General features: G+C 35.6%; 1 protein-coding gene across 1 annotated transcript in view; it reads right to left on the bottom strand.

The window, feature by feature from the left end:
• The window catches only part of LOC118204123 (UPAR/Ly6 domain-containing protein qvr-like), a 392,218-nt gene that overhangs the window by 32,839 nt on the left and 346,080 nt on the right, over positions 1-13,299 (bottom strand). The window lies entirely within an intron of this gene.

Here is a 13,299-nt window from a genome sequence, read left to right as displayed (position 1 = left end):
GATTAGGATCTTTTTTAAATCGTTTTCTAAGTCGATGAAATCTTTGTTCTGCGATTTCCCTATTGTTATTTAGATTTGATGTGTCATGTTTCCAAGGCAATCTAACTTTATAGCGAGAATTTTCATATGTTATATTTGATTCGAAATATTCGACGACTTCATTTTCAGTTGAATCGAAGTTTTCCCTCTTATCAATAAGTCCTGAGTTTTCCCAAGTCCCAAAATTTTGTTATTTGTTTGGAAATCAAATCTTCCCCTACAACTACATTGAAAGCTAAAGAGACATCCTCATCACCTTTTCGTCCATGTAGGCACCAGCCGAAAATTGTTTCCACTGCAACAAGATTTTTGCTTAAGCATTTAACGTGTCCCATTACTATGTTGTAATAATAATCTGCACCAATTAGAATGGCAATGGGTTTTTTACAATCGGGAAAATCTGCGAGCAGCAAATTTTTTAATTGTCTGTTTTGCTTAATTTCTTCTGATTTAGGAGGTGGAATATCTGTACCTGATATATGATCAGTTACTAATAATTCAACTTCTATTCTAGAATCGGGAGAACTTCTATGTTCTAAAGTTAATTTAACTACGTCATAATTTTTTTGGATGGGAGAAGTATTCCCAAAAGTGTAGACAGTCAATTTTTCTTTTCTTATGACTTCGAGGTTTAATCTGTCCGCTAACTCGCGAGCACAAAAACTTTTCATACTTCCACTATCCAAGAGAAGTCTGGCAAACAACTTTTCCTTAGCTGTTTTAACTTTTATCGTGCAAGTCTGTAAAAGAATTGTATTATTTGCATTATGTGAAACGGCCGAAACAATTTCTTCTTTCTGTTCCTTAGTTTGTGTATCATTTTTCGAAATTGATATACTATCCTTTTTATCACTTGGTGTATTTTTAACTATCGAACTGGATTTAAAACATATGGCTTCTGAATGTTTACCTTTGCAAATTTTACAAACTTTAGTTTGGCGTTGTCGGCACTGTGAGATTTTGTGTTTAGGGGCCAAACAAAGAAAACAACGCGCTTGATTTTTCAAAATATCTCTCTTCTCATTAACTGTAAGGCATAAACAGGACTCTGAGTCATGGTTTTGAAAACAAAAAAATTCAGTTTCCATTTGATGACGCGGCTGCCATAAATTCATGTGTGGTGACAGTTTGTTTATGTTTCGGCGTCGGTGGATATCTGTTAATACCTTTCATTTCCGAGTTTGACTTGCGTGGAAAGGATAACGAATTAATCTTTTCTCGCGATTCTATTTCTAATCGGAGAAAGTCTAGAAATTTGTTTAAATCATAGGTTGAGGGATTTTCAGTATTTGTACGATGAAATTCTAAAGTTATATCGTTCGGGACAATTTTCATCAAAATTGGAATAAACATGTTGGAATATGTTTCTGGTTTCACACCGAATGCTAAAAGGCTTCTGACTTGAACGTTAATTGTATCATAAAGTTTTCGCAATTTTGCCACTTTACTTGAACTTTGAACGGGATTTAAATTTAAGAGATTAGAAATGTGTGTATTGATAATAAGGTCACTTTGACCGAATCTATTTTTAAGAATGTCTATAGCAGAGTCATAATTAGCCTCTGAGATTGAGAGACCTTCTATGGATGATGCTGCGTTTCCACATAAATAAGTTCTCAAATAATTAAATTTTTCTATCTTCGAAAGTATAACATTGTCATGAATAGTGACCTTGAATGAATTCCAAAAATTCATCCAATCGTTATAATCTCCGGAAAATTTGTGAATTAAGAGTTTGGGCAATTTCACATTGCCTTCAATCTGTCTTTTGGTTTCAACTTCTGTAGATGAATTATTTAAATTCGTGTTGATATTTTGAGTATTGTATTTCCTTAAATAACGGTTGATTTTAGACTTCGCTATTATTATTTTATCGTTATATTCCATAGAAGTGTTAATATCTGAATCTAATTTTGATTCATCTTCAATCAAATTTTGTATTTTTTCATTTAAATCATGTAGTTCCGTTTCTTTACTATTTAACAATTCCAAACAATTTTCTAACTCTTCTTGATTTTCTTCTTTTAAATACTCATCTACATTTTTAATAATTTGAGTTACAGAAGCACGTATATGTGCTCGATTCTTAATTAGTGTCTTCTGTTCCATTTTAATAAATTATCAAAGGAGACTTACCGTGAGAAGTCTTCGCTTACAAAGCTAATCCAAAAGACGAAAAACACAAATTTTCAAATTAATCAGATTCTTTTCTGTGACCGATGCACCATTATGTAACGAAAGTTCTAGATCAAAGTCGAATCACTCATAATCCAAAGGACGAGATGCATGGCCTGGAGGGTTTTCCATAAATTTTAATTAAACTTAATATATACAATGTAGGCTAAAATGCCTGAATCGAATATTTAAGGCTCAAAAGGCAATAACTGAATAGTTCCAGCTAATATCTAAATCGAATTCTATTGCGTAGTGCATCGAAATTCTAACTTCAAGAAGAAGGATATTTTTTCAAGTCACGTGTTCAGAAGGGGAAAGGTTAAGTAAGCCAATAGATGGACTCCTAACGCCATCTCTTGGCGATATCAAAGAATATTCCTTAACAGCATATTAAAAGTTCACAGTCTTCATCAACAAAAGGTCTTTATAATTCTGGTTTTAAATACTATTACGATTGTTAGAGTTCAGTTGTGAAGCGACCATTATGTGTAAAAAAATAAAGTTTTGCCTCTTTTTTTTTTTCTAAAAAACTTCTCCTTGTGATTCATTGTCATTTAAACTATCATCGTTTACCTCAATTGTTCGATTAAAGAAATATTTTTAACTTTTTCAAATTGTGACGTATATTTTTATAATTTTATTTTTTAATATAAATTTTAGATTAATCAAATGCATACCAAAATTACATGCATATTATGCACAAAAGGTGCCGGTGACATTTTATGTTTACAACTGTCAGTCATTAATATAACGGGTGGCCATAATTAAACTGACAGTGTTCACAGTGTTCCGTAGCGCGATCTATTTGCGAGAATGACGCCACATTTTGCAAGAAGATTAAACAAGACGGGGGACGAAGGATTCCGCGAAAAAAAATTAGTTCCAAAAATCACCGCTAGGGGAATATTTGGCGCTGTGTAATAGAAAATAGTTAACAAATGCAAATTAATATGGAAAGCATGTCTACAGGAATCTCCCGTACAGTCCGTTATATGTTATCCTTCAATGTAGCCAGGTCCTGGACCACTCCTTGATAGACCTTGGACTTAAGGTAACCCCATAGCCAGAAGTCGCATGGGGTAAGATCAGGCGACCGAGGTGGCCATGCAGTTAGAAAGTAGCGGCTAATGACTCTTTCTGTTATGAATTTCTGTCGTAGCATCTGTTGCACCCATACAGCAACGTGTGGAGGAGCTCCATCTTGCACGAAAATGATTTTACCCAGGCTTTGTCTTTGCTGAAGTGCCGGAATGACAAAGCTGTTAAACATGTGGCGATATTTCTCTCCGGTAACAGAACAGGTTTCCGGTCCTGTCGGGATAATGTTATCATAGAAGAATGGACCTACGATAAATTCCGCTGTGAACCCACACCAAACAGTTAGCTTTGGTGAATATAAGGGAATTGCTGTGACTGCATGTGGTAATTTGTCATCCCAAGTTCGGCAGTTCTGGGTATTCACAGTTCCATTCAGGTAAAAGTGGGCCTCATCTCCCCATAAGATCATCCAAGCATCACGGCCAAGTATCATCCACCTCCATTCTGGCAAGAAAGGTGAGAGTAAAAGTCAGTCGCTTATCATGGTCGGGGTACAGTAACTCTTGTACACGGCTGATCTTATACGGATATAAGTTGATAATCTTTCTAAGATTTTTCATACCGTACTGTAAGGCATATCCTTATTCCATAAGCATATCCATAATAAAAGGTAATTTTATTCCGTATTAATTTGTATTTGTTAACACTCTATTACACAGCGCTAAATATTCCCCTAGCGGTGACTTTTGGAACTATTTTTTTTGCGGTATCCTTCGTCCCCCGTCTTGTTTGATCTTCCTACAAAATTTGGCGTCATTCTCGCAAATAAGATCGCGCTACAGAACACTGAGCATTGTCAGTTTAATTATGGCCACCCGGTATAATATATAATACATATAATAAAAGGGAGCGTCTGTCCGTCTGTAAGTGTGTGCCTTTCGTTTACGCTGCACGTATGCTACTAGATCCAGGGTTACGAAATTCGATACTTAGACACTTAGACATTTGATACCAGACAAGAGCCAGTGCACTTCGAAGTGATTTTTTTTTAATTTACGTTTCTTGATGAAATCGCATCAAATCGATAATTCTATCTCATATCAGCAATAAAGGCACGCAACCATTGTTGCTGATATATCACTGTTGTTATTGTTGTTGATATCAGGTTGCCATTCGAAGAAATGAGGGCGATAATTCTGTGCAGTTTTAAATTTAATATTTATTTTGGATGCTGACGTTTGTTTTCCAGAATGAATGATTTAACAATTAATAAATTATTAATTCTTTAAAGTGTCAATTAACCATAGTTTCATTCATAAATCATGCGATGAAATTAAGAGACTTGCATTTTTCTCAGCAATGAGGAGAGCTGGCACCCGCTACATCTATTTTATAGTAGAAATTTAGATTTGTAAATAAGCCACTTTTTAACCAAGGGCTTATGGGATGGAAAATCGAATTATGTATTAAAAAATAAAAGAAAACGGGGATAGGAAAAAATATTTTTTCTAATAATTACTCATCAAAAGTATATCAAGAAACTAAAATATCATCTGTATCTCTAAATACTAGAATGCACATAGAAGAAAGCAAATACTGTTAAATTCCATCAAAATAGACATTCATTTGAATTCTCATTATAGGAACTTTCTCTGTAAAAGGAAATATTAAATTATTTAATATTTACAGTCAAGTTGATAATGATACATAAAAAATAGCAAAGTACGATTAGAAAACTTTTGCAAGCCAATTTTTCGTAGTTAACAATGACAGCTACTGTGTACCAAGGAAAAATCGCAAAAATCACGATTACTGAAAACGTTACATGTAGAATTTTATAAAACTTACCCACAAAACACACAGTAAGGTATCAAATAAAATAAAAAGAAATTACCAGACAACTATGTTAGTATAGAAATTAGCACATGTATAAAATGAATAAATCGAAGATGTTAGTTTGCTATAGCAAAAGTATCTTCAATATGGAATATAATCGCCTCTAGAAGCAATACAGCACATTCAGCGATGTGTGATGCTTTCAGTTATGCGGTCTATCAGTTCCATAGGAAGCGAGAGCCATTGCTCTTGCAAAGCAGTTGCAAGCGCGGCAAGGTTCAAACGAGGCGGATTGAGAGCAGCTAAACGTCTCCCTAAAGCTTCCCAAACGTGCTCGATAGGATTCAAGTCCGGGGATCGAGCTAGCCACTCCATGCGCATAATTGTTTCCTGTTGAAGATAATCATATACGATGCGAGTTCTGTGCTGTCTTGCATTGTCGTTCTGTAACAGGTAAGCATCACCTATTGTCCCGGCATATGGGCGCACATAAGCATCAAGGATGTCATCTCTATAAACATGAGCATTCACGGTTTCCCTTGGAAAGACATGTAGGTCTGTGCGTCCACCCAAAGAGATGCCACCCCAAACACAGACACTGCCTCTTCCGTATGTATCTCTTTCACGGATGTTTGACGGATGATAATGGGTTCCAGGATCTCTCCATATCAAATAATGCCTACTATCGCGTTCTAGACTAAACCTGGACTCATCCGTAAAGAGAATAGCCCTCCATTGATCAGGCGTCCAGTGGACATGTTGTCGTGCCCACTGGAAACGGTCCCTCCTATAGCGTGATTTGAGCAGCACGCAAATGGTTGTTCACCTCGCATACAGACCATCTTCGTGAAGCCTTCTACGCACAGTTGACGTTGACAGGAACCTTCCGGTGGCTGCAGCAAGAGAGGATCTAAGAAGAGTCGGAGTAGCGGTTCTATTCCTGAGTGCGCCTATTGTCAAATATCGGTTATCGGCGCTCATCGTAGCAGTTGGCCGTCCTTGGCGGAACCTCCTAGGTGCCAAATCTGTGATTTGAAATTGCCTCCAAAGTCTATGAACCACAGAAGGACTCACATTTAGCTATATAACCACTTCTGTTTGACTTTGTCCTGCCTCTAGTCTCCCAATGGCTTTCTTTTGTAGCTCTGCAGGCAAATGATGCCTGGAGATCATTGTTACGAATTGGCTATCTCAGATTTCTGATGTCATTATCACAGTTAAATATGTGGGCTTGCTCTCAAACATGGACTTTTATGCTCCTCGCAGATGACGTATTCCGAGTGCAGCGCCACTAATTTGCATATTGGAGTTTTACTCAGCTACTCTTACTTAGCAACATATTCAAATTTTACATGGTTTGGCTTATTTTTGAGTGAGTTATCGCTATTTTTGTGATTTTTCCTTAATTTATGATAACCAGTGTATATTGGATTATTCAAATTGAGACTCACATCGAATGCTAAAAATTATAACCAATACGCAAAGCTGTTTTCCCAAAATCCGACGTGTCTTCGAAGACTGTAGCACATTTAAATTTCCAATGACCATACTCATTCATTAATAATGGTTGAACCAGTGAATCATTTAGCCGTCTCATCCCCATGGAAGTTATCCAGAGGCACGTACTGCTAGATGCGACCGATATTACGCACTCGAACAATGAGGACAAGATAATACACGTACAGCAAAGCCTCACATGGGAATGGAATCCACAGTTTGGGTTTAGGGTTAGCAGTCAGCCTTAGCTTACTATAATACTCTCTAAGGTGGCAGGTACTTAGGACTCTACGAAGAAACTAATATTTATTGGTATCAGTAAACGCAGTTGTTAGTATATGGGCCAACTGACTAGTTTGATAGTCTGAATGCTGAAATCCAGAGAATACCAGAGAAAGCGTTTTTAATGTCGTCGTATGCATGAAAAGTAGACTATGCAGAAACTGACTAATGTCTGTACTCGAATGAATGTCTAAATTCAATAAGCAATACAATTCCAGGTGTCAGTTCATGTGACACGAATGTCGTCAAGCATAACTGCAAAAACGTATGCAAATCGTTCGGGTAATATTGATTTTGGAGTGATATTATGATGATCAGTGACAGTATGATGGCATAATAACTGATGGACGTACTAAGCTACATGGGTTGGAAAATGATAACATGACGGGCAATTATTAGGAAATTTAGTGAACGTCATCTTCACTTGTTTTGTGACGTCACTGGTAAAGTATTGCGGTTACGGATGGTGCTCTTTCACTTATCAGAAGAATGTATCAGAAGAATTTTCTAGAGACTACACATTTAATTTGCTTACTTTCGCCTTTATACGACATCGATTTTATATGCATTGAATATAAATGAAATAGATAATGGGAAGAATAGCTGCAGTTAGCAGTTTCTTTTTCTGAGAACAGGCAAGGCTATGCTTTAAGGGAAGAATCAAACTGTTCAGGAACACTTAAGTCATTTTGTAATGAAGAGATTAGGTATCAGTTACAGTTCTTACATTATCATTCGAGGTGTATATACTCCTTACTAAGATGTCCCCCACGGGGGTCGACGTAGAGAATTCTGCGAAGCTACTGGCTATGATCTGTACCTAGGCAGTCTCGGCCACGGGGGTATAAAACTTATGAACTTGGTGGTTCTGAAGGCTCTGGGAAAGGTCACTCATTGGCCGGCCCCGGAGTCTGGTATGTTCTGAGCGGTTGGATTCGTAGCCGGTGGGTTTTCCCCCGGTTTCCTGGGTAACGGCCTTCTGCGACGGGCTCGTCCATGCGACTGGCAGGAGCAATTGACAACCAATGCTGTCTGGTATCGTATACAGGTAGTGCACTGCTCCCCTGGAAGGGTAATAGTGGAGGTTGAACCTCCACAAAGTGCCCAAAGGGGAAGTGGATCTGTAATGTGCTTAATCGTTCACGTGGAGCAGGGAAGTCAAGAGTTAACTTACTAAGATGTCAAATTGCTAGGGTATGCCGTCCAGATGGTTAAGAGGTTAAGGTCGCCGACTGAGATAACGAAGGGCCTGGGTTCGAATCCCGGAGAAGGCACGGATGTAAATTATCTATCCTCTCATAGGAGATAACGGTGACCGCCTATAAGGTACCTCCATAATAAAATTACCATCATTTCTGGTCTTAATAATGATGACAGCCTAAAAACGGATAGTGCCCGCCGTTAAAAAAATGACTAGGATATTGATAAGTATTGTTCATTCAACATTCAGCTATGGCTCTGTTTTACATGTATTTGTAATTCCGATAGTTGTAATTCCAATTGATTATTATTTTATGTTAGCTATCAAAAAATAAAGGTTATCATATATGTATTCATTATTATGCAGTTTTCTCTATATACGCAAAAATATAACTCATACTAAATTTTGGAAATTCTATGTATATAAATTTATCTACATAATGAATATAAGAAGGTCGTTAATACAAAAAATGGATCTCGTCTTATAAGGCCCTCCCTGATATATCTGATTCAATAATAGGTAAAATATTTAAAATCATGCATACGCAGAAAAAGACAGCTTTTCTCAAAATTATGGCTTGACCATCAGATGCCATGACATGGTTGAAATGTCTTATGAAGGTATCCGATAATTAATTACCTTGCTATCTCATAAAAACTCAAAAGGCTAAGACAAGCTGTTCTTTAACTCCACAGGCAAAATTAAGAGTTTTATTATCAAAATAAGATTGCATTCCTATTGTTAAGCATATTCAAATACTTTCGAGGTAAGAAACTATAAGTTTCAAGTTTATGTATCCCTTCAATAGTTTAAATGTTTTATGAAAAAGTTAAATTTTAAACCCAATGTTTATTTATCCCTTTAAAACTGGTTATGATTTTCACTTAATGCTCGTTCTTCGATTATTTCGGGTGGTATTGCACTAAAAAGCGAACTGGACCAGCAGAGAACGGAAACTTCGATAAAACCTTCAAACTGCAATAGAAAATAAAGGTCGAAACATTATCGAAGTACATAAATGGATGATTACTGGTGTCTGACCAAAGTCCTTACATATTATTTATAATTCTGATGTCGTCATATGGAAAACCGTATGAAAATATTTATTTCATAAACAATAGTATGACTATCAATTACCTCACATGCATTATGAATCAACAAGTATTTTCATTCTTTTTCAACTTTTCATATGACAGTAGTATTATTTCTTGAAAATTAAATTTCATGTGATTTTACTGTCTAGCTGATTTTTAAACCAGATGATTATTTGATTAATTTTCTCCTTTTGGTTAAAATAAAGAAGAAAATATTAATTTCAATAAGTTGCTTTATGCTAGGAACGCCTGCTTTTGTAAATTGATTCTAATTAATACTTATTAGTAACGAAAATGCAACACAAGCTTCTGGCACTAAAAGTATTATATAACATCAAACAATATGCCAAGTGCTTTGTCAAACGTTACAGAGTTCATTATAAACCAAATAATCTTTAATTCAAACTATTCATTTGCCAATAACTTTTCAGCCCATTTTTGTCCATTCTAAATATTTTATAGGCACTAGACGTGTAGAAAATTTAACTATGCCTGCAAACTAAGTCGAAATGTATGTTTGTAGTGCAAAAACTAGTAGTTTAGTGCGTGGTTAAGTTTATACAGTTTGTACTAGAAAGTCAAACAAGATTTTTTGTTCTCGAAGTTTGTGACGTGAAAGGAAGTTTATGTCGGCGAGTCTATCTTTCCTGGAGCCATTGATTCCATATTCGCACTATTGTTGTCGCATCATTAATACAATCACCAGTTTCTTAGAAGGATAATCCGAGACTCAGTGTGCAACAGTCCTACCACACTTAAAAGTCAAAACCATGTTAATGCAGCTGTTACATTCTTTGATGCTTTGATGCTATGGCTGCATATTCTAATTTACAGCGGGAATTAATTCCGCTCTTATCAGAGGATCCCACGAGGGGCCTCACACATAAGGGTTAATCAAATTGGTCCACCATAAAGGTCCACCATATATACATGTAGGCTGTTTGAACACAAAAACGGCGGGCAGATATAATTACGTCATTGGCTCTCAGCAATGGCTCTCTTTTTATACTGTGATATTATTTCTACAGAACACCTTGCTTACGCACGTGATTTGTATTTATGCGACTGTTCATTTACATTCAGTTCCATGCTCCTTCATTTACGTACACGCAAATTTCTGGTCGATTGGAAGAATTCTTTCTGGAGTTATGATTTTATTGGCCAGCAGTGTAGCTAGGTGAGAACCTTCAACCGACGAAACAAAAGATGCTGCTGTACATTAACCGTTTTTAACATTTATATCATACTTTATTTTTACATTGTCAAAAAGTCATCAATGCCTTCTTTGGAATCATGTTTATTAAAATACATCATTATTGCATTATTGTTATAACTTTCTCCATTTCTTCCTTTTACGCTTCTTTTGATGGTACTGGGAAACTTATTTTAATGCGTTCTTAAATCTGCTGCTTATCGAGTAGTTGTTGATTTATATAGCCATAATTAATACTAGTGTTTATTAGAAACATTCTAAGTTTATACAACTGGGATTCGTTAAAATAAATCTAAATAAACGAATAAAAAATATCTGAAAGTTTTAAGATTTTATATTACTCCCAAAGGGGCGTTTCTTCATTTACACATACACGTTTCAAGAGCGTTTGGGATAACTCCCCTTCGAGCTAAAATATTTGAAAACAGCATATTTTTAGAATTTCGGACAGTCTTGCGCGCTGGAGATAAAAATATTTTATTCCGTGCAGCGTATTGCCACTACTCGCTTTGAAATCGTGGGTGTTTTTAATCAAAAATTCGTTCAAGTTAAAAATATATGAAATAGATAATAAAACAAATCCGACAAGATTCGGGATTCCAGTGCCCATATTCGGGTGGAGGACTGCATTATTCAATTCACAATGCGAGAAACATGCATATTCTTCATTATTTAATTTCTTTAAATATAATACAGACCTATAATATTTGCAGGCAACAATCTGAAAAGTGATACAGACGTTTATTCGAAGGAAAATACCTTTTCCCGACCAATAACCTTTCTCGATAACGCCCCTTTGGGCTAACAATTATATTGGGGCCCAACGAATTGCAGCCGTTTATGGATCAGTAGAATAGCATCATGAAATCTTTATTAGAACACATACTAGCGTGACCAACGTTTTCATCTAACAAAAGTTGTAACATATTAAAATTAAATGTGACAATAGTCAATATAAGAACATTCTCATTTTTTTATCTGAAAACTATCGTATTAAAATGTTAAAAATCTACAGCAGTGCTCGTATTATTGTCTACCTCTTATTCTATATTCAGATATCTCCATCTGCAAATGAACTAGACATAAGTTTCCGAAATTCGCACGTCGCAAATAGTTTTTTTAATTTAATTTTATTTTTATTTTATTTATTTATTTATTTTTTATCAAAAACACAATACTAAAGTCTTTCTAGGAGTTTGAAAAATTGTTTGCACTCTTTTAAGAAGCCTGATGGACAGAACTATTGATTTCTTTATACATCATGTATAAAGAATTTATCACAAGCATTGATTTCAGTAAGTATAACATAAAGTATAGTAAAAAGTTCAATAACTTCAATACAATTCTCTAGTCAGAATTTACAAAGAACAAATGTTTAAAGTTTCCTGATTTTTAAAATCGAAATTTTTATTTTGTTTTGCCAAAAGCGTAAACAAAAAGCTTTTTATTGTTCATGAATTACTTTCTGCATTTGTCCCAAATCTGGTAAGAATAGATTCAATAAGGTTTTAGAAAAAATACCACACTCTAGTCAATTATTTTAGGAGACAGGAAAAAAATTCAATCTCATTAAAAAAAGGTAAATTACGGAAGTAATCGGTATATTTTGTTTTATATACGGGACAAAATACTTATTTTTTCTGAGAAACATGTACCTACATCATGCTACTTATTATAAATTTACAGCAAATTAAATTTAAATATCCATATATATATTTATTACGTTGGAATGAGATTTAGTATTAAAAGTAACCAGTTGTAAGTAACTTGTTAGAACTGTAAAAATAGAAAAGTTGGTTAAAAAAAAGCCCTTTAGACTGTAGCCTATAAATGCGCCGAACAATAATTCTTACCCCTCAATGGCGGGATCTAGCCATTTGTAGGCGTGGCCGCTTCTAAGACCGGGGAAAGCGGTGGACTCTTTATTATGGATGCCCCTAATAGGTGGGCCACCGTTGCCTCCAATGAAGGGACAGCCAAATTACATCCATGCCTTCTCCAGGATTCGAATGCTGAGCATTCGGTACAGCAGTCAGATTCATTAACCACTTTCCCATCTGGGCGGCATGGTAAAAATAGTTCTGATCTTGATGGTATTTGTAACTTCAAACTGTACTCCGTGCTGAACAAGCAAGTTCCTTTGAGCAATTGCGCTGAGCCCGTCCTATAGCACAGATGATTCAGTTTCCTAGCAGTTGTCATTGCTTACTTGGTTAATCCCTTCCGGCACAGTGTGTCCGATCTGGACATATCTAAAAATTTCCTTCTTTACGCACAGAAAAATTGAATGAAAAAGGGTTTATAGGTTACTCTGAACCTTCTTTATTTATAGTAGTTGGCAGCTCAGCACAAACCAGTCCATATATTTTAGCCATGTTTAGTTTTTTAAGACCCTCATTTTTCAAAGGAATCATCCACATTTTTTTAGGGTATAAAAGGAATAGTTTGAAAAGAAATTTCTATGTTACTTTTTTGGTTGTATTTTAATCTCCTTATTCTATATTAGTTTTAAATTTTTACCTTGCCTAAAATCAAACGGCGAACCTTAGATGTGCCCAGACCGTTCTCACCGATAATCTAGGACAACTGAGAGTCTGTTTTCTTTGTTTCTCCGCATCTCATCGGTCAGTCCATTGACAACAATGCTCGTTTCAGCACTCTTTTCGAAGCTCTATTCAATCAGTGTGCCACTTTGGGCGCACCCACAGAATTAAAAGATAAGTGCTATGTTCACAAAATTTTACTTGTGTACTTCTCTAGGCCTAATTAGACTGCCTACCTCTTTTTTTTTATATATATATATATATAAAAACTCCAACTTTCAAAGGTAGCGTCTTGAAAAGGGTTAAGCGATGGTGCAATAAACCATTGCTTCTTAAACTTGTTTCATTCACAGTCTCTTTTTAAAACTGAGATTTTTTTCA

Source organism: Stegodyphus dumicola, chromosome 6, assembly GCF_044657685.1.
Source record: "Stegodyphus dumicola isolate Sdum_Otavi_A_Nest chromosome 6, ASM4465768v1".
In the NCBI taxonomy this organism is placed as follows: domain Eukaryota; kingdom Metazoa; phylum Arthropoda; class Arachnida; order Araneae; family Eresidae; genus Stegodyphus; species Stegodyphus dumicola.
The sequence above is the reverse complement of the archived record's forward strand: the minus strand, read 5'-3'. Positions and strand labels throughout refer to the sequence as shown.